Below are 26337 nucleotides of genomic sequence, written 5' to 3' on the forward strand. Positions count from 1 at the left end.
TGATCTCCCACAGAGAATGCAAGTGCTACAAAGGTGCAGACCGCTTAACAGGCAATACAAAAAAAAAGAAAAAGGAACAAGAGCTTTATGTCAAACCCAATTTGTCCATTTGCTATTCCTAGTCAATGACTTTGCGGTTTTTATTAACAAACTATATATTTATTTGTGTTAATTTCAAAAACAAGACAATTCTTATACACAATCTTTCTTTGGGCTCTGCTACTCAGTAACACAGAATAGCAGCGGTACATTTACACTGTAGGTGCCTCGAAAGAGCACTGATCCATACAGCATCAATACAGCATTCCATTAAGGTAGCACCATTTGCTATAGTAATAGTTTTGAATGCCCAAAAATGTGTGATCTGAAATTGCGTTTAAAATGTGTATTGTTTTAGAAAATTCACGCAAATAAATATATATTTTGTTTAATAAAAACCTCAAAGTCATTGACTAGAAAAAGAAAATGACATAAAGGCCTTGTTCATGTTAATTTTGTTTTAATAGACTGTCAATAACCTGTAAGATCAAGGCCTACCAGGTACCTTTAGTTTCAAAATAAGACAGTTTAACAGGTACAGAGTTATATGGCAAATCTGAATTCATTGTCTTGCAAACCTTGGCCCAGCTTCATCCTGTAACAGAGTATTACAATCCTACCAATAAAAAATAGACACATATGATCCCAACAGCCAGAACAACAATACAATTGACACATACTACCCACACAGACATACTGCTTTGTAAAACATGTGCCTGTATAACATATCCCAAAATTATTCCTACAAAAACAATGTCACACCAGATGAGACAACTGGCAAATAGTCAGTCTCAACTTGCGATCGAAGATTAGTGAAACGTTCCAAACCCAGCCTAATTAATCATATAAACTTAGCATTTAAAGCCCTGCAACATAGAGAATTGTATTACATAGCCATACTGCAACCTTTTTACCTTGGAGAAAAGAAGAATTGTTAGGTGACAATGACTCACTTGAAGTTGCTTTTAAAGCAAATGAAAGCTGTATAAGAAATGTCAATTTCAAACAATACATGGAAATGTTGAACAATGAACGACAACAAGATGCAGAAAGTTAAGCACTACTATATAAAGATACTAGTGAGGGCAGTCAACCTTCCCTTACAGGAAGCCAAGAACCACTTGGAGAACCACTCATCCTAAACGATGCAGAAATAGCCTTGCCTGAGGTAGAAAATACCATTGATCAATCTAAACAATCTGAAGAAGACTTGTCAATGCTCAAATCACAGCTAAATGATATAAATAACTCACCATGTATCTACATGTCACTGAAGAAATTGAATCAAGTGGAAAAGGTAGTTCTAGCAAAACTTTCTTCATGAAAATAATCAGCACATTTCTACAAGATCTAAAAAACATCAACCTTTCAGCTGTTGTAACAGCCCCCACAGGTTTAGCTGCCTACAACATAGGCGTAACTTTACACTGACTACTGCTCCTCCCAGTAGAACACAAAACAAATTATATTACTATACATTTTCAGCAGAACTTACTTCTGAAGTACGCAGAATTTTGAACCAAATTAAAGTGCTGCAGATAGAGGAGGGAAGCATGGTTTCCATCCTCATGTTGGCTGTAATTCACCTCAGAATGCAAGAAGTTCTAAAACCCGACTACGAAGAACTGTTTGGAGGGAACCATGTTTTTTTTTCGGAGACCTCTTACAGTTAACACCAGTAAAAGTTCAACCTATTTTCAAAATGTTAGGACACAAACAATGCTGTGACACACTCAGAAGCATTGAAAATGTAAATCTCTGGAAACATTTTCGTTACGGAGAACTAACTTAAAACATGAGTCGGTGTGCAGTCCTCACCTCTGCTAACATTTTAAAAAACATTAGAACTGGTCTGCTTACTAAAGATTAAAAAAAACATATTAAATGCTAGAATAATCCATGAGCTATATGGGTGAAACACTTCTGCTCCTGATGTCAGGGAACAATTAACTCAACAAAATATTAAATGCATTTCCTTAATGCCAACCCTTGCAAGTTGTGCTCAATTCAATGATATAATGTTGAAAAAAGAAATGCAACCATACTGCATATCAGCTCCACAAACACACTAGAAGTGCACGGCATGACACAAACTATGTGTCAACAAGAAACAGCACAAATAAATAGCTGAGAAAAATGTATCTCCAACTCAGCTGGATTAGAAAAAGTATTATCTCTGTGTCTAAACTGACGCGTAATTACAAAATGTAATATTGACGTAGAACAAGGTTTAGTGAATGAAGCAACTGGTACAGTTTTTGACTTCCAAAAATATCCACATGACAACAACATTCTGTTTGCCAATATCCACTTTGACAAACTTGCAGAAGTTAAAAAAATAGGCCACACAATAGCATGTTTCCTTCTTTTCAAAGACATGCACGTACGCAGAGGACAATTCTCTCTTTCTTTTAAACATGCTGCCACTATTCACAAATCTTAAGGTCTAACCCTAGATCAGGAATTGATTGACATTGGCAGCACAGTCTTAAGTTATGAGTTACGTAGCACATACGTAGCACTTATGTAGCATGTTCACATCTGCATGAACTCAATGGTCTACTCTTAGTTAACTTTAATGCAAAGAAAGTCAATGCTGACATTCCTTGCATCCTAGGATACAACAGGCTATGTGCACTGTACACCCCCATCTAGACATGTACCCTGTACTTCAAAAAATAAAAACTTCAAAAAGAAAACTAATACAGACAGAACCTACAGAAGATCTCTAAGCAATACTGCAAAAGAAACAATAGAAAAACTTCTGCTCCATCCAATAATAAAACCACAAAACTGTCTATTCCAAAAACAAGTGCACTTCCTCCAGAAGACAAAGGGACAAATGTCTCTTCTCAAAAAACAACTGCAGGCCCATCAAAGGATACAGATACACAACACGTTGGTACATTTAAATTCAGTAACACAACTGGAGTAAATTGCTATGAAAAAGTTGCAATCAATTTTCTCTTCAGATTGCCACCAATTGTTCACGACATTAACATAAAAGGCTTGAACCAGTTTTGTGTTTGCAAATGCTTATACTTCAAAGAAATGCCACAAATAATCATGACAGCACTTAAAGTGTCTCAGGTATAAGGCAAGAATTGGACTACTGTATGGGAATGATAAAATTCACCATAAACACACAGGAAGATCCACAAGAATTCCTAATGTACTTAGCACTAGTATTGGAAACCAAAAACATCCATATAAATGAAATCTTCCAGATTTCATACACATGGAAACATACATGCTCTCCCTGCAACCATGTTTCACAAGAGCACATCCCTAATGAAGAATGTGTGCATGTATCCATACCAAATTCTGAATCCTTTCTATTTCACCAGCTTCTACAGAGTGCACATCATAGTATGTTATGCCCTTTTTTAAATTCAGACAATCATTCCAGCATAGAAAGAAACTCACGTGGCCAAATTGTACCAATGCGCCGAAGGTACAATGCAGATTGCAACAAAACAACTGTAAGCTTAGTAGCTTCACAAACGGCCAAGTATCTCTTGGCATGAAAACCTTCATAATAGAGGGCATAATCTACCAAAGTGGTGCCACAACTATTTTAGGCCACTATTCTGCATATGTAAAAAAAAAGAATGGTTGGTTTGAATTTAACAACCCCTCTCCAAAACATAGGTTACCAGCAAATCTAATAAATGCCTAGGTAATATTCCTTCAAACCAAATGTAGTCACTAAACCATAGCACAATAAACAGTTAGAATACAGCAACGGTATCTAACTACATCCATAATACAACAATACTACTATTAAAAGCCAAGAGAAGGTCAATTGTGCTAAGCTTTGGGATATGCTCAGGGCCTTGAATTGTCCAGGTGCACTGGTGAACCTCATGGCAAGGTTATATTGTAGCATGCAAGCCTGTGGGAGGAGTTTGGCCAATGGGCGCTGCACAAGCTTCTTCAAAGTAGAGCTGGGGGTGTGGCCCCCTCCTATTCTGTCTATATATAAATGGTCTCTACAAACACCTATTAAATTCAAAACTGATGTCCCAAAGCTTGGTGGTCGGCCACTACTGGTCCTGGTATATCTGGACGATTCTGTTATATGCTGGAAGGGGAATCGAAGGATCAACCTTAGGGTGATGTACTGTAGGAATGCAGTCATCCCCATGGTTCATAACTTCAACTATCTAGGTGTTAGATTCCTTGCAAATATGATGCATTGGCACACGTAAACAAACAGGAACTGCAGTTTAAGCAGGCTCTGGGTGGGGTGTCTATGGCCATGCATGTGGTTAAAGTGAAGCCAATATCCCTGTGCTCTAGTTATACAAAGGAAAATCAACATCTGGTGCTAAATTCAGAATGTAGTTGTTGGGGTACTCAAATATTGGCTCAGCACAAACTATGGAGAATACATTTTTGAAAAAAAGTGTTGGGGCTCCCAACCTTTGCCGCCAACTTTGGAATATGGATGGAGTTGGGTTGTACCCCAACTAGCGACATGATCTCTATGCCGCCAGTTTTACATTGGGGCAATAGTAGGGCGATACTCTGATAACCTTCCTGATAGCCAATGACAAGGGTGGTAGGATCCCGTGATTGGCTAATATCAGGAAACATCTGAGATGGATACATTGTATCCATCTATATCACCCTACTAGTGTGCTTTCCAGGGGAGAAATTAAATGTTGGACTGCTCGTTTTAATGAGATGGTGCACTTGGTTAAGGAAAGTAATGCAATCATGAAGCCAACAAACCGAGGTTTGATGACTATCATGTCCATGGGAGTTCAGCATTATTTGTTGTGGGCTGAATACTCTAAGGATCGTGTGCTTGTATCAAGGGCAAGGTTCAACTGCATCCTTCTGAAGGCCGTAGTGACAGCATGGGCCATGGGGGGAGGGGTGCATATAGATCTTGCCCAACCTGTAATGCTCCATATGAAGATCTAGCACACTTGATTCTTTTTTTCCCTGTATATGCGAGGGCGAGAAATAGGATTTTCCTTCCACTTCTACTGGAACTGGGTGTTGTGCAATATAGGCCAGCCCTAACTTCTTTCTTATGGGCAAACTCACCACAAGTTGGCAATTCGCTGCTTTCGGATTTAAAAATAGCACTCAGTAAAAGGAAACGACTGGCTAACACATTCCTCTGAGAATGCCTTTTAACATACTGTTTCATTAATTGAATTTGTAATTTCATCTTCTCTCCCCTTTTTTGTGTTCTAAATTGCATGTATTTTGCTATGGTTTTATGGATTGTTCTTATGTAAATACAAATAAACTTGATGATGATGATGACTTAGAATGTGCCAGTATATATCTAACTACTTCAAAAACACCCTTCATTGCAATACACGTCAAATGTGCCATAAGAGTTCTTGTCACTGCCATACATGTGTAACATCCAATATAATTACAATACACCAACTTTACCACCAAATCACACAAATGCCTACTTAATTTTCCTTCACCCCAAATTTACTCACTAAACTGTGGTACAATAAGCAGTTACAAAAATCCAAACGGTATCTAACTACATTTAAAATACTACAATAGTACTTTTAAAACCCAAGACAGTTATAATATGACAAACAATATCAACCTACTTCTAGTGCCGTGTGCTGGGAGCCACCATCCGGCACCCCTAACCTTATCATACCCAGTTCCTTTCTCAACCAGCATTAAGCCACTTCACAGCATGCAGCAAGGGTCACCCAAACTGGCAAGACCAGACACCAATGCACCCAGCATAGATCAGGCCCTCCACACACCAGGTGTTTTTGCCCATTGATACAGCTCCTTCTGACCAATACTAACACTACTTGACATGATTAACAGTCTTGTATCAACTTTATTCTCTCCCACTCTCTTTTCCAAAACCTTTTTCCCAAATATGATGCAATATTTTTATGTATATGTCAAAACATAACTAATTGCATATTGGATTCATCTAATTTTGTATACGTCATAAAATGAAATAATATAATGTGGATTCTGAAACCATGTCACCTCATTTAGATTTTTCCAATACACACATCAAGTGGTTGAATAATGACACCCTGTCTAATTTATTATCATGTTTTGAAGCACTTGAGTATGACAATGGGCTATCATACTCACCTTGCACTGTGCATGACTCTAATTTTACAAAATTCATCCATTATCATGTATCTTAAAACCATATTGGTAGCCTTGAAAAATACCTGTAAGGTCGAAACACGTGTCGGCACTGTGCACGACTCTAATTTTACAAAATTCATCTATTATCATGTATCTTAAAACCATATTGGTAGCCTTGAAAAAGACATGTAAGGTGAAACACCAGTTCAACAATTCAATTGAATAAAACCAAAAAAATGAACCCATGACCTTTGTGGACCTCAATTTCTCCATGCACCAGAGCTGGAAACGATAGAAACATCTATTTTCAAAGCAGCACACACGCCAAATGAGTGGAAACTAACAAACCAACTTCTCATACTTCTAAAATACCCTTCATTACAATACACTTCAAATATGCCATGACAGTTACTGTTAATACATAATAAAGTCCAATATAATTAGGATGCACCCTTAATTACAACACACTTCAAACAAATATACTATCACACTTACACTAAGATAATTATAATTGTTTTTTTTTAAATCCTTTATGGATTTTTTTCCCTATGATTATTTCGAATCAATACAACAACAGTGTAGCACACGATAATGTTGTACCAAACAGTACATAGAATGTATGCTGTTTTTTTTCACAGAAAAAGAACCAAAGATTCCAGCTTTATTACTGTATGCAACAAAGTAAAATATTATACTATTTGTCATCTTCACAAATGAATACATATTCCATAAGCACTATCCTGAACTGTACCACAATCACATATATCATCTCACCATATTACAAATACTGCATGATCCCCGTACAGTACCTATAATTACTGTATGTTACCAGTGGCCAGATTCTTGGGGGCGTGACCGTAGAATGAAACTGCATGACAAGTACATACAATACACCTTCAAATAACAAGACATGACCTGAACCCCCTACCATCCAAATAATGTCAGAGGACACTGAAATTGACCACAGACTTGTCAGCACCTGCACACCTTTTTATCACCTATAAAAACAGCTTCATGTCAACTTTTTTACACTCCTCCACCCTTTCCAGATGCTCTTTTTTGGCCAACAAATAACCCCAAATGTGTTTTCCAGACTTTTTCCTCTCTGCGCTATCCGCAGTCACCGGCGGCTGTCTGCAGACCCAACATGGTGGCCATTCGCAATATGACGCAGCTCACGTTTACACCATCTAATCAACGGGTGCGCACAATGTCAGGAAATGAATCCGTAGACTGGACCCAGATATCACTGTTTTTCTTTACCTAATTTTACCCCATTTCTTTTAAATCCAATTGGACGGATTTACATTAAATTCACAAAACCACGCTTTCGGGCCCAAGTCACCACTTTCAAACTTTTGTGAAAATCCATCCATTGGTTTGGGCTGTATGCGCGTGCAACATTTGTTTTCCATTGCAGATTTCCACACAATTTGGGACACCCTTTGAACTTTGCCCCCCACCAGACAAAACTGCACCAAACTTCGCAAAATGCTCTTGTAGGCCCTGTAATAAGTAGCAAGACACAATACTGTACAGTATTTTCAGTGAGTTCCACTCTTTTTGAGATGTGACTACTCTCGATTTACAAATAACTCCACCCAGATCAGAGGTCATGTCCTGGGTCCAATGGTCAAAGTTTATCCCCATGTCAAGGTCATGTCCCAGGGAGGGTGTAGACTAAGGACCAGAGGCCAAAGTTATGCCCCCAACCAGGTGGGCAAAGGTGAGGCTCATACCCTTTATTTAGGTGAAAGGTGTGATGCTCAGACTGTAAAGATTGCTAATCAGTTATGTCTTTATTGACAACCTCATGTATTCAAACACACAATCTTATATACAAGCCCTCACACAAATCACATTATTGATTGATCACCAACACGTCTATCCCATTTAAAGGGGTGTTAGGAAGTCCAGCAAACTTGTGGAAAGAAGGGTCAGGTATAAAGCCGAGTACTGTGGTTGGCTAGCTTTAGGGAATGTGTCCTGGAACAGACATCTGCAGTGCCAGGGTCCCATTTAGACTGTCCAGTTATTCCCTGTTGGAATGGCTCACTGTCACTGTGGATGGCAGTTTCATTAGAGCAGCAGCCTTCATAAACAAATCGCAGCATGTGGCATCTTGTGCCTAGACGATGTATGAGTCTGAGTGATACCTCACAATAAATTGTGTATCTGGACCTGTCTACATTCTGCTCCTGGTACAAACAATAGCCCTTGTTAATCCATTCGTCTTCACGCTTACTTGAACAACAGCAGACTGATGTGACCTCTCCTTCCTTCCCGTTAACTTACGGTGTTCCTCAAGGCTCTGTACTTGGCCCTTTCCTCTTCTCTCTCTACACCTCCCTCATTGCCCCTGTTATCTCCTCCTTTGGTATCTCCCATCATTTCTATGCGGATGATACTCAACTCTTTCTCACATTCTCCTCCTTCACACCTGACATCCATCTTAAACTCTGCTCCTGCCTCACAGCCATTAAGAACTGGATGTCTTCCCGCTTTCTCTCTCTCAACACCGGTAACACCGAAGTCCTTTTCTTCCCCTCTAATTCTCTTCCCTCTCCCTCTCCCCCCCTTTTATCCATTTTCCTCCCACTGATCTTCCTATCTCCAACCATGCTCGCAACCTAAGCGTTCTATTTTGACTCCCCTCTCAACTTCTCGCAACACATTTCACTCACCTCCCGCTCCTGCCGATTCCACCTCTACAACATTCGCAAAATCCGTCCCTCCCTCACTTTCCACGCTACTAAACTACTAATCTCCTCACTCATCTTTTCCCGTCTTTTCTACTGCTCCTCTCTACTCTTCGGACTTCCCTCCTCTCAGCTTACCCCTCTCAAATCCATTTACCACTCTGCTATTCGTACCCTTTGCCTCCTTAACCCCCGTGATTCTATCTCATCTTCGCTCTCTCATCTCGGCTGGCTTCCTTTCCACCTACAACTAAAATTCTACTTTCTCTGCCTCGTTTTCAAATCCCTCCATGGTCTTGCTCCTCCTTATCTCTCCTCCTTCCTCTCCTTCTACTCCCCCTCTCGCTCTCTTCGCTCCGCTGACCACTTCCTTCTCACTGTACCCCCTTCCCCCTGTGCTTCCTCCCGCTTCCGCTCTTTTCATCTTCTTGCTCCTCTACACTGGAACTCTCACCCCCTCCCAATCCGTTCCTCCACTACCCTCACCTCATTGCGCACTTCCCTTAAATCCCTTCTCCTTCATTCCCCTCCGTGAAGCCCTCCCTACATTCTCAACTCCCCCCCTGATTTTCCCCTCCCTTTAATTCCTCTCTCCCCTCTTCCTTCACTCTCTACCCTTTCCTCTACTTGTATTCAATCCTTCTCCTTGTTCCCCTCAACTCACTAATTCTCACTTCACTCTCCCACCCTCAGTTAATTGCTCTTTGCACTGTTTTGTGGAATGATTCATGCTGTAATTCTTGCTCACAATGTTAATTGTTGTTATTTCTCTGTATTTGTTGTTACAATGTGCAGCGCTTTGGCATAAAGCGCTCTATAAATAAATCAATCAATCAATCAATCAATCAATCAATGATATAATGGGGATTAGTGTCCCTGGAAAATCATCAGTTTGGAGGCATCTCCAAACTGACGACTTTCCCAGTTCCATGAGGGTCTCTTCGGGCCTGTGCTGGTTTTTGCTACCACTTGCATGCTTTTCACCATTGTGAGGGTGGTCCTACAAGTCCCAGCATGCCGTGTGCAATAAACAGGACTCTCGAAGAGACCCACATGGAACTGGGACATTTGGGAGCTATGCATCTCAGAAGGCGTGGGTTGGATTTGTGGTAATGGGGTTGGAAGGATTTGGGCGGGTGTGCCCTTGCCCACATGATACCTCTGCAACATTATAACCTTCTGCATTATCTGGATGTGTAATATACTTCTGTGCATTATGTAATCAATTTCAGGAGAATAAACATATTGTTCTTCCTGCTGATTTTGAGACACAATCATGTGTGTCTATTTGTGCTGCTTCAGCTGTTATTAAACATTTTGCTGAGTCCCCATACAAATTGCAGACACTTTTAGTAATTTCCTTTTACAATAAAATATCACTAGTCTATTCTGTTACTGAGTCTCTTGATCCCCTCTCGTGACCTCTACAAAGTCTGTAACAAGTTAGGAGTTATAATTAATGTGCATGTTATCGTTTTTAATGAAATCTTGGAAATGGACTGCACCAAGTTGCCATATGTTTGACAAAGGAGGAGTAGGAATCATACATCCTTGATGTGCCTCTGCGGACACTGACAAGTTGATAATGGGAAAGAGTCATCTATTAAATGGTAAACTCTTGCCACTTCTGAATACATAACCAGCAACTAGCTTCTGAAAGATGTGTGCAGAGGAAATTTCGGGAGGGTAGCGATCTGTAATTCTTGGGGTTTTTAGTTTATCACGGTGGTCCTAAATAATACAATACAGGATGCATTAAGGGAGCAATGTCCATTCTGCAACACGTTTTGTGACACAGACATGTGTCTGGGGTCAATGTATTGTGTGAACATCTTCTAAATCGTCAGAGTTTTCACAAATGCTTTACCTGCCCGAATAGCCACTATCAATAGCTGCACATGTTATGGGTCAAAAGATGTTCACTGATAAAAATTGTCAGCATACCCTTGACACATGTAATCCTTTGACTCCCACTGGACTTGTACATAGAACCTAACTTGTATAGGAAGCATTAACGTCCTGGCAGTGAAAATGTTAAGAATAAGGGGAATTGTGTTAAAATCCCTTTGCACCTTCTGCCAAAGGGAATAATCCACACAAGGGGTGTCATTACGACCTTATCGGTAGGGGGCTAATGGGGCTGGTAGAGCTGCCAGCCCTGTTAACCCCCTACCACCATATTACGAGGTTTGCTCGCGGGACCCGTTAAGGACGCATGATTTGCATCCTCCACATTCTCATTGAGCTCTATGGGGGAATGGGAATGGGGATGTACAGGGTCTGGGTTCCTGGAATGGGGAAATGCCAGGCCCTCCAAGGTCGGAAAGGCCCCGGAACCCGAACCCGGTACTCGGAATGGGGGTAGCCATGCCGCAAAACAGCGGCATGGCTACCTCCAGTGTCGTAATGACCCCCAATGTGCCTAATTACGAGTTCGGTGGTGAGGGAATATATGGCAGTAAAAGAATTACTGCCTTTTTTATACCACTCTCCCATACCACTAAAACTGAAGAACTAAAACGGCCTGGTGGGGGGCATGCTAAAGTTTACTAGACAGAAGAATTGCTTGATATCTTTAAAAACATTGCAAATGATGCACTGGTGTCGTAAGAGTTATTTCTTTGTTTTGCTTAATGAAAGGTTGCAGGCTGGGAAAAACTTTGTCAGCAGTCATCTCCTGGTACAGTGTACCCATGCTGCGAGGACCATGGTAAAAGGCATATTGGGGTTTAAGAGATTGTTGCAAAGGACACAATGTATTACAGCTCTACAATAAGGGCTGGGTTATAACATGGGCATTCATCCTGGTTCCTATAGAGCATCGGTCTTCAAATGTTGGGCTAGCACTCCTCTCAGCCCCAGTCAGCATAGTGAAAGGTCAGGGATTAGGGAGTAATATTCAAAAACAGCTGTAGAGGCAGAGCTTGTAGACCATTGCCTTAGAGTAGGAATATTCAGGTCTTGCCTTTCGACATAAGAATGTATTAATGTTCAATTGATGCTATTCAATAGAGGGTTTAAATAATTGCTGGGGTAGCAGACATCTTTCATAAAAACAACCATTAAAATCAGAGTCAATGGTTAGCCCATGACTTACCATGCATACATTCAGATAATACCGCACCACATTATGGATTATGTTGTGTTTGTACAGTGATTGTCATCAACATTGGTCATTGCGGGCGAGAACCAAAATGCCTTTTGCAGCGTTTTGGTTGGCTGCATATTGCATGCCGAACAGTAACTTTCTTTTTTTTTTGCTCTGCCACAAATAGGTAAAGATTAACTTCCTTTCAGAAACAGTGGTGGGCATCTTGGAATGGTGGTTTTAGCCATTCATTTGTACCTTGAATGCCAAGGTACTTCCTTTACCCATTGTTAGGCGGAATCATATGCAGTACCCTTTGGGAACACCATACACAATTAAGACTACAAGTGACAGTACACATTCAACTTTTGTACAAGCCTGTACTACACATTAAAGTGGTAGTGATGGCTGAGCAGCCAGACTTATCTCAAGAGTAAAGTGAGCAGTACCAATAGTTACACAAAGGACAGCAATTACTATGGTCAAACAAACACTGACTCAAGGTTTCTGAAGAAAAGGATATACATTTATTTACACATCAGTTATAAAACATTTCACTATTATCAAGCAGTTGAAAAATCACAATCTTAATACACCACACCACACCCAATAGATTTAGTTAAACTCAAAATGAAGTGTGAGCAAAATGGCACTCCTGTAATTTAAAAGGGAGGGAAAGACAAATTTAGAGAAAGGTTGAGCAGCACCAACAAGTAAGTAAGCAGGGCAATCTAGTAAAAGTAACTATGGTGAGGAAATCAAATCAAGAGGCCAGGGCCAAAGTCAATGGACCAATGTCTTTGCAGAGGATCACACAGTTCAGAGTAGTTCGCGGTTAAGTCTTTGCCAAAAGTTTGGAACGAAGTTGGACAGACAAAAAGTTACTTTAAAGAATAGAGAAGGACGAGCCCTCGGATTGGCAAAAGATTTCAAACACTTTTACCGTGGACGGACTGAACGATCGACCAGATTTGAACAGTACCTTAAATGGAGAAGAAGGATGTAGCTGAGGTGGACGTTCTTGGCAGGTCCTGCAGGCTCATAATTTCTGAAGCGACTGTCGGACTGACACGAAGTAGGAAGACTGGAAGGTCCTGCACTGCCCAGGGAAGAAACCAGCAGCAGAGCAAAGCAACAAATAAAAGGTGTGCTCCTTAAAACCCAAGCAGGGTTCGATCCTCCTGGCTATCCGGTTCACTGTAGCTGTGCACAGCAAATTTGACCATGGAGGCCTGGATTGTATTTTGGCTAACTGGTTGTTCTCACCAGCTCAAGGGGAGGAGATTGCTTGTAGATATTCCCTATCGTCAAAGTTTGAAGATTTGGACCTGCAGCAGGGCTTCACCGGTAGATTCCATCGTGGTAGAGGTCCTCTTCTGTCAGCTTCTCTTTGGTTCTGTCGATCCAGTGGCGACTTTGCCTGCTCAGTGCCAAAGACCTGCTTTTTATGCAGTTTTCCCCCATTCACACATCCTGGCTGTCAATCACACAGCAGGGTGGCTTTCTCACCGGGACAGTCACCACAGCCAATCACACAAAGTGCGAGATGGGTCTCCAAGGAGACCCTGTGCAGGGAGTATCAAACACCTCCCTCACATCCTGTCTCCTTCAGACATTCAGGCGCCTAAGGAGGGCTACTGTGCAGAAGCCCGCCAAAGGACGGCGAACAAAGGAACAAACCTGGTTTGACGCGCACAGTAAAACACAAGAAAGACTTTTACAATAAGAAATGGTGAATAAACCCAGCTGGAACCAAACAAAAGTAAATATGGTACAGTGGGTTTACGTCCGAGGCTACTAAGATTGCCTAAAACAATACCAAGGCTATTTTAAATACCCGCGGTAGGAAAAACAGGGTAGATACCACTGCCACCAGCCAAATCTTAATGAAAATGGAACAAAATAATGTTCCATGAGAAACAGACAAAAAGGGATAACTATTAACCCTTTCCAGAATTCTATGTAAGATAGTTTGTTCTGGGTCTGTGGATTTAAAAAGACTAATACAGTCAATGGCAACTTTACATGTTCTGGGAGACAGTAGTCAGTCCCAGAAAATGGAGTTTAGTGTGGGAAGTCTGAAAAAGACAACCCTGTGTCATTGCACTAAAGGTGCTGTGTAACACACAGTAAAAAGATGATGCCTGTGGAGTAGGTGAGGCTTCACAGTCTATGAACACAAAAATGTTAAACGAACACAGCAAAACACATGTAAGAGTGGGAAAAAAGGCTCACACTCTTACCACGTGAAAAAATAAAACCTAGAAATCCAGCAAAGGTGCCGAGGGACTCAGTAGGTAAGGGAAATTAGCCATTTTGGAGAATTCTCCCTAACACCCATCATTAATTTCCTGACTTTGTGAATGTATAACAATGTTTATAGTGTTTGCTACTAGTGTTACATTTTTAAAAGAAGATCCCAATTCTTTAAATATTTGCATGGTGTAAAAGAACATGTTATCAAGCTCTATGGTGCATATATCTTGTTAAATATGGGTATATTTTGCAGTCCATTTTGCAGTCCAACATTTTTCCTTTACATTTGTGAGTGAACAGATGAATGCCGAATTTTGGATTAGAAAGGGTTGTTTTCTTTTCTAATACCAATGTGTTTTTTTCTAGACAGCTTTCATCTTCCTGAATGGCAACGCAATTCAATGCCCTGGCAAGGTAGGCGTTATTTTTAGGGATCCAACTTGACTCAGAGAGGTATGAGCGTGGTCGTTGGACCCCGGAATTGCTTTGCTTACTGGAAACTCCAAATACATTGAGGCAGATATTTCAGTGTTGTAGTGTGAGCATCGCTCCTCTTGTTGGTAAAGCCATATAAATTGTGGCAGAACCTCGTGTGTTTGGAATGATACTAGGACACAGTGAGTTGTTCTGCTGGTTGAGCGAGCCAAATCAATTGAGTCAGAACCTCCAGTTTTTTAACCTGGTTCTAGGACTTGAAGATTGGCTCTGCTGGATGGGATGGTAAAGACAAATATATTTGGGATTATGGAAAAACAAAATATTTTCTATAGCAATGTCCTCAACTAATAATGTCAGGGTCTCGACAACCTTTCCTAAAAACCTACACACATTACATTGTAGCTGGGGTGGCGGCTTAGGCTTTCCACAGCTAATTTAACAAGTACTAATAGTCACACTGACACCTTGCCATGTTAGAATTGCAGTGGATCATCATCATGTGACAACTGTATTGTTAAACATGGTGTGCACATGCAATTGATCTTTTCAAAGACAAAGGGCCTGATCACGAGTTGGGCGGTATCCTGGCGGTATTCCTGCTGGGATACCACCCAGGATAATAGCGGTACAGCCAAACCCTCCGGCGCTATAAGCGCCGGAACACAGGTTTGGCGGTAACGGTAGTTCCCCATTCCCACAATTGGACCCAATTTGGAATTTTCAGCGCAATTAGCACACGCTAATTGCGCGGCTCAGACCTGGGGGTAAAAGCAGCCAAACCTGTGATTTGGCAGACCCTTAAATCCAGTGGTAAAAACATTACCACTGCATTTAAGGGTGACCGCCAAACTTGTGATGAGGCCATAAAACTGGCTTCTCAGTAGCTGAAGAAAATGCTGGGACATGTATTTATCAGGAATTCAATACATTACAGTGCCACATATTAATGCTCATCACATTTCGGAAATAGAGTGTGTTTAAACAGTAACTTTCTTTATATGAAAGAACCAGAAGCAGCCTTAAACACGTTAACATGAGAAACATCATTTATGTATTCAGTGATTTAATGGAGATCTCTTCCTCTCGCTCAATGTCAAAATAAAAAGGATACCGAATTAGATTGGACCCATTGCTCACAGCCATGTTTAAATAGGGTGCCATTGAAAAATTCAACAAAATATGTGCATTTATTTCCCAGAGAATACAGCAAGCTACGCAATGGAAGTCTCAAAGAATGGACTCCTTAATATGTCCTCACAATTACAAATATGCCCTTGAGGAAAAAGCAGATCTCCATGTTGAATGGATTTAAATCAAAGGGTTCTGTTTAATAGGACTTTTGAACATAAAACTAAATGGTAAAAATGGTACAAATATGTAAGCACTAATGGCACATCATATTGCTTTATTTCACTGAATAGAGATATTTCATTTGAATCAAAAGGAGCTGAAATAATCGGTAAAATTGAAGCCTCACTTACACATTTACATTTTTTATCTCTTCAGCATGTTGATCAGGAAATGGGGGTCACCACATTTTGAATTGCCCATCAATGATAAAAACCTGTGAAATTCTCAAATTTAAGCACATAATATTCATTAAACTCTCCAAATGTGCACCTTAACTTGCGGAATCTGAAAAGTAGTACATATTGGTGAATGGTTTTATACAAAAGGAAATTGCTATGTGTTTAGAAAATAACACTTTTACCTCCCACGGGTCTTAGTCATGTGAGTCATATTTGAGAGCAGAAGGATTGACTCTAGGCAGATGAGACCTGTTCATTAAGAGAAGAAGATCCAGCCCAGTGAGAGAGGAAGACTATTCCATGGGAGATTGATTTCCAAATAAGCTGCCAAAACTGAGGGTTTGTTGACAAGATGATGTCTAGCTGGCTGAGCTCCTTGCTGGTTTCTCCCAAAATGGGAAATGCCATTTCGAAAGGTAAATTAACCCAAATTGAAAGAATGTGCAAATTAATCAGCTTACCATCTGGGAGGAAAAAGATAAGGGAATTGTGGGGGAGTGTAATATAAAAGCAGGTACACATGTGTTGATAAATACATGCCGCGTCTTTTGCCTATCTATATTGAATGCAAAATGAGAGGCTGTCCTTTAAAGCTCAATTCACTTTGCATTGCAAAACAAAATCCAAAATCTAAAGTCTTTTTGGGTGCCACTTTAAGTGGGATTGCCTTTTGAAAGAGATTTATTATTTGTAAATATAATTAGTGATTGAAGTTGGTGCTTGAATGTATTGCATTTAATGCCACCGGTGAAGACCATAGTAATACAATGAATGGCTGTGCAACAAAATGCCTGCTAAAAGAAATAAATATATTCATTAAGAATTGTGTGAAGTGCAGATCCTTTGCATTCCCTTGTTTGTGGTTTACAATGCATGTGCAGTGCAATGTGTATTGTGCGAGATAAAGGGTCTTCAACTAAGCCTCTGCTACTGGAGAATAGTACATCTCGAGCTGTGAAACATGAAGAGAACTAATGCATCACATGCAGGCCCCTTTAAAATGGTGTCGGCATCTACATTGAAAGGAATACATTCCTGTTTAAGGAAAACCACACACACACTCACCAACAAATGAAAACAACAAATCCATCTTAAATCTAAAGCACATATGCTTGCCTATAGAGAGCTGCACCCACACATTCAGAGACAAGTATACATGTGGGTTCAGAACAGAACACATGACTTCCACACATTCTTGGGCTATCTGGTCATTGTCTATTTGTGAAGTGGCCTCTACATAGCTAATGCAGTCACTATCTCACATCTGTGTAGGGGGGTTGGTGGAGTGTAAAGTTATATCAATTGTTAGTTTTCCAGTAATGATCTCTGGTTTCATACTTGTCTTGATGCTGGAGAAAATCCAATGGTGTAAGCACACTAGCATTATGTGAAATGGGTCTACTGAGAAATGAGTGATGTTCATAAACAGGCCAATGTAAGCAATAAAACCTGAGCGTTGGGGGCATTACCGACTCAGGTAATGCCCTGGGGCCCATAGATAAGGACCCGAGCGAAGCGAGGGTTCTATTGCTATTAGTACCCCGGCCCGCAAAAATTGCATGACCGGGGCACTAAAAGCTTTTTTGCAGCGTTTCGGGCGCTGCAGCTTTTCGGGAAAAAAAAAAAAAGAAAATGGAGTCCGTTTTCCCTTTCCATGGCGGCCATCGGGAGCGGACGTGCTCCCGAAAAAGGATTAAAAAAAAGGTAAGTGGGGTTGAGAAGGCAGGATTGGGATGGGGGAAGTGGGAAAAAAAAATAAAAAATGTACCTGCGTGCCCGGCAGCGGGACGAGGGAAGCCCCCAGCCGTGTGGAGGCGCAGAGCGGGGATGGCCCCGCTCCGAGTCTCCACATAGCTGGAGGCTTCCCTCATCCCCTGCCGGGGACGCAGGACCAAGAAGGTAAGTTGGGGGGGCGGGTGGGAGGGAAGGGAATTTAAAAAAAAAAGACTTACCCGAGTCCCCGGCGGGGGGCAAAGGCAGCCTCTCAGCCGCGGGGAGGCTAGGAGCGGGGATGGCCCCGCTTCGAGCCTCCTCATTGGCTGAGGGGTTGCCACAGGGAGGCAGTGGAATCCCGACGGAGGGATTCCCGGCCGGGTAGGGACCTGGCGTGAGCCAATCTGAATGCTTGTTGCATTCAGATTGTCTTTCGCCGGGTTACTAATATCTTTTAGATTACCATGATATTTAGAGAAAGATTTCATGATTGAAAGTGGGTTTCGTGGACTTATAATAATGGGATTCAAATAGGTGGATTGAATTTTGTTTTGTTTAAGTACGCATTTAGGATACATACAATGCTGTAGTGGCCAATAGGGTAAAGCTGGAGACCCAGTAAGTTGAAACTGTCTTCTTCTTTTGAATACATTTGATTTTTGACTACATAACTATCTGTTCTGTAGCCTGAATTGCGGGGCTGGGACTGCATGAGAGGGAGCGTGAAATTGTTGTGGCACCTCTGGGTGAGTCAATATCAAAATATTAAAATATCTCAACAATCAGTACCCAGTTGGCATGTGCATCTGAACTTCAGTGGGTCAGGTGAATTCCCATGGTGCCCCCAGGGCATATAGCAAGCCAGACTGTGGGAGGAGTCTGTCACTCAGCCTCTTACAGTTTTCCACTCCCTGAAAAGTCACCTTGACGTGACCTGAACTCGGCACATGAGTTGTGGAGAATGAGGGTAGTGTCAGATGAACTTCTTTGCAGTGGTGGCATCATGTTCTAGGTTGTTGATTTCTGACCTTTGGCACACTCTTCTATTCCAGACAGGATTTTAAATGCCTCTTCAGTGTATCCTTACACATGGCTAGCACGTCCTCTGGTGAACGACAACCTGCAGCATTTTTCTCATCCTCAACACATGCCATTTAAAGGTTACTAACTCTACTCTAAACTATGGCCCAGATAAAGGTGCCAAGAGGTACGGCATATTTCCTTTCATCCAAACAATGTGTGGATCCTGTTGTATGGATCAGCAGAGATTCACAGCCAGTTGAAAGTGCACATAGGGTTCTTGGTGATATGGGTTTCTCCACTTAGTGATTTTATATTAGGTTCTTAGTGCTTTGGCCTTCTCTTAAGGGAAAGCATATACATGTGGGATTTCCAGTGTTTTGGCCTTCTCCTACACCTAGAAAATGCAGGGTTCTCACTGTGCTGACTTTCTCCACCTAATACATTCATTCAGGGTTCTCTGTGCTTTTTCCTCCACCAATTCCTAGTTAATGCACATGGGATTATCTGTGCTTTGGCCTTCTCCTACAGAATATATTTTAGTTGTATTGCCTCTTCACACACAATTCACACCAGCACCCACACATCAGCTCCCCAAATAATTCCAACCTAATTGCCCAACGTTATCTAGACCTTATAATTAAAACCCCAATGAAACTCCAAATAATCCAAAACAATGCACTTCGAGCTGCCCTCAACATTTCCAAAAGAGAGCACATCTCTGTAGCCAGACATGAAGTCCACTGGCTCCCCATCAAAGAATGAGTCTTATTTAAAACTCTCACCATCTCACACAAGTGTACCACTCACATAACACCCCCATACCTTTGCTTGAAGGAGTTAGAGTGGGCTCTTCGAGACCCACTAGAACACCATACTCCCATCGACTCATTACCCCCAGAGTCAAACGTGCCAAGGCAATAGCTTCCCCTTCATTGCTTCTAGACAATGGAATGCCCTACCACTTACCCTCAGAAATGAACCCTATCACATTGCATTCTGTAAGGATATTTGGCATGTTACAGCACAGAGTACAGCACTACTGCACAGGTAGCAAACAGCACAGAGTACAGCACTACTACACAGGTAGCAAACAGCACAGAGTACAGCACTACTGCACAAGTAGCACATTTTTTTTTTTTTCAAATATTTTTTTTTTTTGTGCTGTTTGCTACCTGTGCAGTAGTGCTGTACTCTGTGCTGTAACATGCCAAATATCCTTACAATTCCGCAAAGCCGTCAAAACCTGGCTGATTAACTAAACCTCTGCGCCCCATTTTCTGACCTAAGACTACTACACTCGCGTACTCAGGTTCCCTGTAACCAAATGAACTCAGTAAACTTGATGTGTTTGTCCTTTACCTCTGTAACTAAGTAACCTACCACTGTAATAGCTGTGATATTCAATGCATGTACCACTGTAACCAAGGAGCTAACCTATCTCTGTATCAACACCACGATGACCACAGGCTGTTGGGAGCTATACAAATGAAAGAATAAAAATAAATAAATAAATAAATACATTATCAATTTAATTCTACTCTGAGCTACATTTCCTACAAGTTCCTGCTCTAGAAACCTTGAGCCAATCTTGCCTTTTCTAAAACCAATCAACTGTCCAGAGCTTCTACTTGCCTATTCTTATGTAGACAACTGTTTGAACCTCATATCTTGACCAAACCCCAAACATTATATATGTGTAAAATGAGTTCAAACCATCTTATCTTTGCTTACTGCGAACGTTAAGATATATGTTTAAATGTAGCTAGCTGTCATCTTCAGCACTGGTTGGACAATGCTAATGGAGCCTACTTTGGTCTGCCCAAACATGCCTTTGCCCATCCACAAAGAGTACAGTGATCGCAGAAAACATTCTTATCATCGACTCTATGTTCATTACCTACAGGAGCATTGTATGTCCTGTCCTAGAGGCCTACTACTCAGAAGATATTCAAGGTCCTCTGTGTGATGCATGGAACCGTTCATGATCACACTCTTTCTTGCAGACTATCAGATGTATTTAATCCCCAACATTCTCACTCTACCAAGAACATACTTTTTTCACAGTTAAATTAATTAAGTGTGAGCTTGCAGGTGGTTGCTCTCTGTAACACGAAGAATCAGAGTCTTGGAAGAGCCACATCAAGGTAGGTCTTATATGACATTGTGATGTATGTTTGATGATACATGATAGTTGGATATATGAGTATAAGGTGGAAGAGGGAAATGTATGGTGCTGATGGTGAACTGGTTAGTGAGTGGGAAAGGGGGTTATGTCTGGGGTGGTGGGCTCCTTGAGATCATATGAAGTTCAAGAGAACCCTCCCTGCATCCTGCATCCTTGCAGTTGCAGTGAATAGCTATATATTGTGCATTATTGCTGGTCCAATTCACTACACAGACAGGTGTAATCCTTGGCATGTGATGATGTGTATTGTTGCCTCACCACTTAAAAAAGCATTAGCAAAAAAGTTGTTCCTGCTTATTTACTTAATATCTGAGGTTCCTTATCACAAGGAGGTAGTTGGGACATTTCCTTATCACAAGGAGGTAGTTGGGACATTTGCTTTCCAAAGGGTACAGGACGGTTCTCTGGGATTATATCTGTTATCGAGCATGCATGATGTCTCACCTTGGAGGTCAGAAGCAAAGCAACGTCTCTCTTGCATGTAGGTTCATCTACCCACAGACTTTTTGTTTCAGGAAAAAAACTCAAGATATTTCCCTTCTGTATTAACTTCTGGGTCGTGGTTGGGCTAGGTAATCTACTACAAATATTCCTGTTTTGAGAGAAGGGGGAACTCTCTAAATATCAGATAACATAACAGATTGGCTCATGAGTTCCTGTGGTTCAATGTCAAGTGAAGATTCAGGCGACTTCCTAGTGGGATTGTTGATGGCCATATTAGCCAGTCTATTTCCCTTTTTAAATACATCTCTAAATCCCTGCAGAATCAATTGATCTGACCTACTGGTATTAGAAAACGAGTTGATGCACATATTACAGGTAAAGTGTTGTGATTTGTTTGCAACACTCCCTATGTATAGTGGCTGCATTGGCAGTCCTGATAGAGACCCTTTCTGCATTTCCATAACTTATGAAAGCATGCACCTAGATTTAATTGGAGTACATGGTCGGTAACTCAGCCAGTTTTCCACTATCGCGCATCTCTTAAGGAATGGAACTTCTCGGGCCAATTTACATAAATTGCAACAGTGAGATGAACATTTATAGCAATGAAAGGAGATTGTGTAACATGATGTGCACCACTTAAATGGAACATGAATGCCATGTGCATCGTTGGAGGAGGGTAAAGACCTCCTTTTGCACCAGTTTGTTAGAGCAAAAGTCAATGGAAAATTGCCCAGCACGGTGGAACATTTCTCGGTACCATGCAATCTAGTGTATCTGTCCCTCGGATTTATTGCTTTCAGGGCCTGCCTTCATTTCTTCCATTCGGTGTTCAGTTTTACTTCCTATCTGTCTCTAAACTCAGCCGCTTCTTCTACTACTTAAGTCAATATGTGCTTTTATTTTTATTTTCAATGAGGTTCTTTCCGTAACAAAATATTAGAAACCTAAGAGTCCACAACCTTGTCTAGATTGTCACGTTGTCCTCCAAGTGTAGAATTGAGCCACCGCGCACGTTTAATCCCGGCGTCATGGCGTAAATGGAAGACATCTGTATGCTGAACTGCTAACCCTTTACGCGGCTTAAGAAGTCTGCAATCAAAGCACAAAATCAGCATAATTGTCTGAGGCTCTGCTCGAATAAAACTCCTCAACGTGTTTAGAAAATGTCTACCAATCAAATATGTGTGTTACAAATAGCAACACACGTTTTCAACTATTTTTGATATACGTTTGATATATAAAATGGCAAAGAGGCACTTAAATCGTGGCTCTCATGCATTAACATTTAAATAGGGTTGATGTTCCAATAAAATAACCCATTATGATGTGCTGTCTGTGCAGTGAACAGTGAGCACTGTGTGCATTTACGTGACAGCATACTGATGCTCTCGTCTGGGTCTCTGACCTGCATTAATTGTAAATATTCCTATGCGTTACTGTAATTTATGAGAAACACTTTCTTTCCTTAATTTGAGATGACTGCGCCCCTTTACAGTGGCCTGCACTTACTCATTTAAGAGGTTTGCACCCACTTGATGTGTCTGTTTAATTTTACCGCATTACAGATGTGCGCTCCTCTTTGAAGGCAAATAGTAATGTACCCGCGGTGTGTTCCCCACGCTCTCTATTATCTGCGTTCTCTACCCAGTGATAGTGCTGAAATGCAGCCCAACTCTCACCCCCTGCCACATCCTGATAACATTTTGTGTGGTTGTTGAGATATTAAACTCTGATGGTTTATTCGGAAGCCTTTTATGTACTTTGTCTGTCTGTTAACAAGATTTGTGTTATCTGCGCCATGCAAAGGCACTGCCTCAGCAGAATCCCGAATGAGCTCCTGCAGTGCTTGCCAAATTATTGGCGCAATTGGCAAAGGGAGCGTTGGGGAACGAACAGCATGCTAGCCTGCTGTACACAGGCGTTGATTGATTGCAAACTACTGTGGGCCACCGCACACCTTTCTTTGCGGGTGTGTGGACTAGAACACCTCCCTAGATTAAATACAACCAACAATGAATTCCTTTTAGTACATTCTGCTTTCAATGTGTTTCTTTTCAATTTGGTTTACAGTGTATGAGGATTCCGTGATCATTATATGAGAGTGTTACTTCGAGGACTGGTGTCTTTCCAGCCCCTTGCTCATCGGCATCTTCTGCATAGGCCTATTTAGAAAATATTGCTGCACGCCAAAAAAGGCCTCATTTAGAAACGAATCTGCGCATTTAGAAAGGAATCTCCTCATATTGTGTGTCATTTGATGCTCCAGAAATAGAACGTTGTTGTGGGGACTATTTGTTAAGCTTCTTATATTTCTGTGGAGGACATTGTTGTACCATTTGTATATAAAATAGTGGACAGAAATGTATTAAGTGTCTTCGTGGGTATTGAAAGTCCACAGAATAATGTGCAGTGCACTTTGTGCCTAAGAATGCACTTGGTATTTAAATTAAAAGGACATATTTACTGATGCATTTCTGTTAACATCTGTAGGCGTCAAATCAGGTCGTACTGTAATGCACAATGAAACTCTGTAGGCTACAGGATTTACCATGGACTTTGGGAATCTCTGGTGATAATGAGGTGCCAATTTACCCAACAGGATATGGTGATTATCGCAGAGCTGCCTATTTTACTTTTCCCTTATAGTGGATACACAGAACAGCGCCAAGTGTATGACTCTACTCGAGCCGCAATGTTGCAGTAATGTCATATTGCTCATCCCAACATTGGGCCTTTCCTAGTATAGTGTTGTCATGGAACTCTACTCCTAAGATGTACCCAATGCTAATAGCTGACTGGTTTAGACACTGCCGCTCTGGGTTCAATTCCCAGAATCAATATTTTTTCCAACAATCCTTCCATGGGACACATTTCAAGTTCATCTTTTCATCACTTTCTCCCCATTGGTAAGTGCCCAATGATTGGAATGATCACTACTTAAGAAACCTATAATGCACCTTGACGATTTGAGCAATATTCGTCCCATTTCAATCATCACATTCTTAGCTAAACTATTACAATGCATACTTTTGGCACAGTTCAATCCTTTCATTTTGAATGTACAGCTACTCTATCCCATGCCACCATTATTCAGACCCCATTACAACATCAAAATCATAATCATTACAATACTTCACAGCTTAAAAGAAGAATTGAATGTGGGTGGGTAGCGGGTGGCGAGGAGGGGGGGCTAGAGGTCTGATTTTGTTGACCTTTGAGCTGCCTTTGATATGGCCAGCCACCAATTTATTGTGTCTCGCTTTGAACTACTAGCTATTAGAAGCCAGGCTCTGAAAAGGATGGACCCTGTTCTGACTAATCGAGCTCAGTTTGTCCAACTGGACAATGTTGGGTCCTCAAAAAAAGTAATGATCATGTGGGTTGACTCTTGCGGCCAGGTCCCACCTTTTGCACACCTGCCCTGCCTCCCTGACAACCCCCTGCACTGAGGGAATGGTTCTGTATCTCTACAGCCCCCCTCCTAGCACTCATGTCTGCTCTTACCGTGCACTTGCCACCATCAGGCCGTCTTATTAGCGTATTTATTCTTCTATCCCATGTACTGCACTTTCCCCTTTCCCTTCCCCCTGGCACTCTTCCCTTTCTCCCTAGCCTCTCACTTGCGCGATCTGAATGATTCCTGGCCTAGTAGGATCGTTGTCTGTCTTCCACTGTCTTCCCCTCCCTTTGCCTCGTTGCGCCTTGAAACACTTGTGTATAGGCGTGCTATAAATGCCATATCATATCATATCATACCCCATACCTTTTAATCTCTATATGGCCCCTTTAACTAATATCGACCATAGTCATGCACTCTTCTTACATTACGCAGATGATACTCAGCGGTTCATAAGGCTTTCCAGAGAGAGAGGGAACAAAGGGACACAAGCTCAATTACCCCTCTTTTTGTCCGCCTCGCAGTAGGGCAGGGACAGAGGGATTTTTTAGATAGATATATTTCTTGTCTATCTGAGAGTCGCATAAAAATATTTCATTATTCAGAGGGTAGTCACAGTAAAAAACATATTTTAATAGGATAATTTATACACTTTTGTAGGTGGTTGGTGCTTTCCACCAGGCACCTCCAGACTTAGAAAACAATACATACAACTAAAAAGTCCAAACTAACACATACATATTCTGCTTGTGGTGTCTAGGTTAGTAGAGTGACAATTCTAATGATGCACTTTGTCAATTTTAATTTGTTGACTTTCGAAAAATGGGGAAACTAAGACATTCAATGTACAGCATGCAATTTTAAACGCTGCAGGAAAACACAGTTGTTTCAGTGTTAGGATGTCTACATATGTTTCGGCACATAATATGCATCAACACCATCCCTGGTGTTCTGCTATTTTAGTTGTGGCCCTCTTCAGGACAGAATGTTGTTTTTCGGAATGACAAAAAGTTCAGAAAAAACCCCAGGTATTCACGTTGTTTTTCAGTGCTGTAAAGGGTGGAAATAACGTGAATACCTGGGGTTTTTTCTGAACTTTTTGTCATTCCGAAAAACAACATTCTGTCCTGAAGAGGGCCACAACTAAAATAGCAGAACACCAGGGATGGTGTTGATGCATATTATGTGCCGAAACATATGTAGACATCCTAACACTGAAACAACTGTGTTTTCCTGCAGCGTTTAAAATTGCATGCTGTACATTGAATGTCTTAGTTTCCCCATTTTTCGAAAGTCAACAAATTAAAATTGACAAAGTGCATCATTAGAATTGTCACTCTACTAACCTAGACACCACAAGCAGAATATGTATGTGTTAGTTTGGACTTTTTAGTTGTATGTATTGTTTTCTAAGTCTG

This window comes from Ambystoma mexicanum, chromosome 2q (assembly GCF_040938575.1).
Source record: "Ambystoma mexicanum isolate Mex_15411 chromosome 2q, UKY_AmexF1_1, whole genome shotgun sequence".
Taxonomy (NCBI): domain Eukaryota; kingdom Metazoa; phylum Chordata; class Amphibia; order Caudata; family Ambystomatidae; genus Ambystoma; species Ambystoma mexicanum.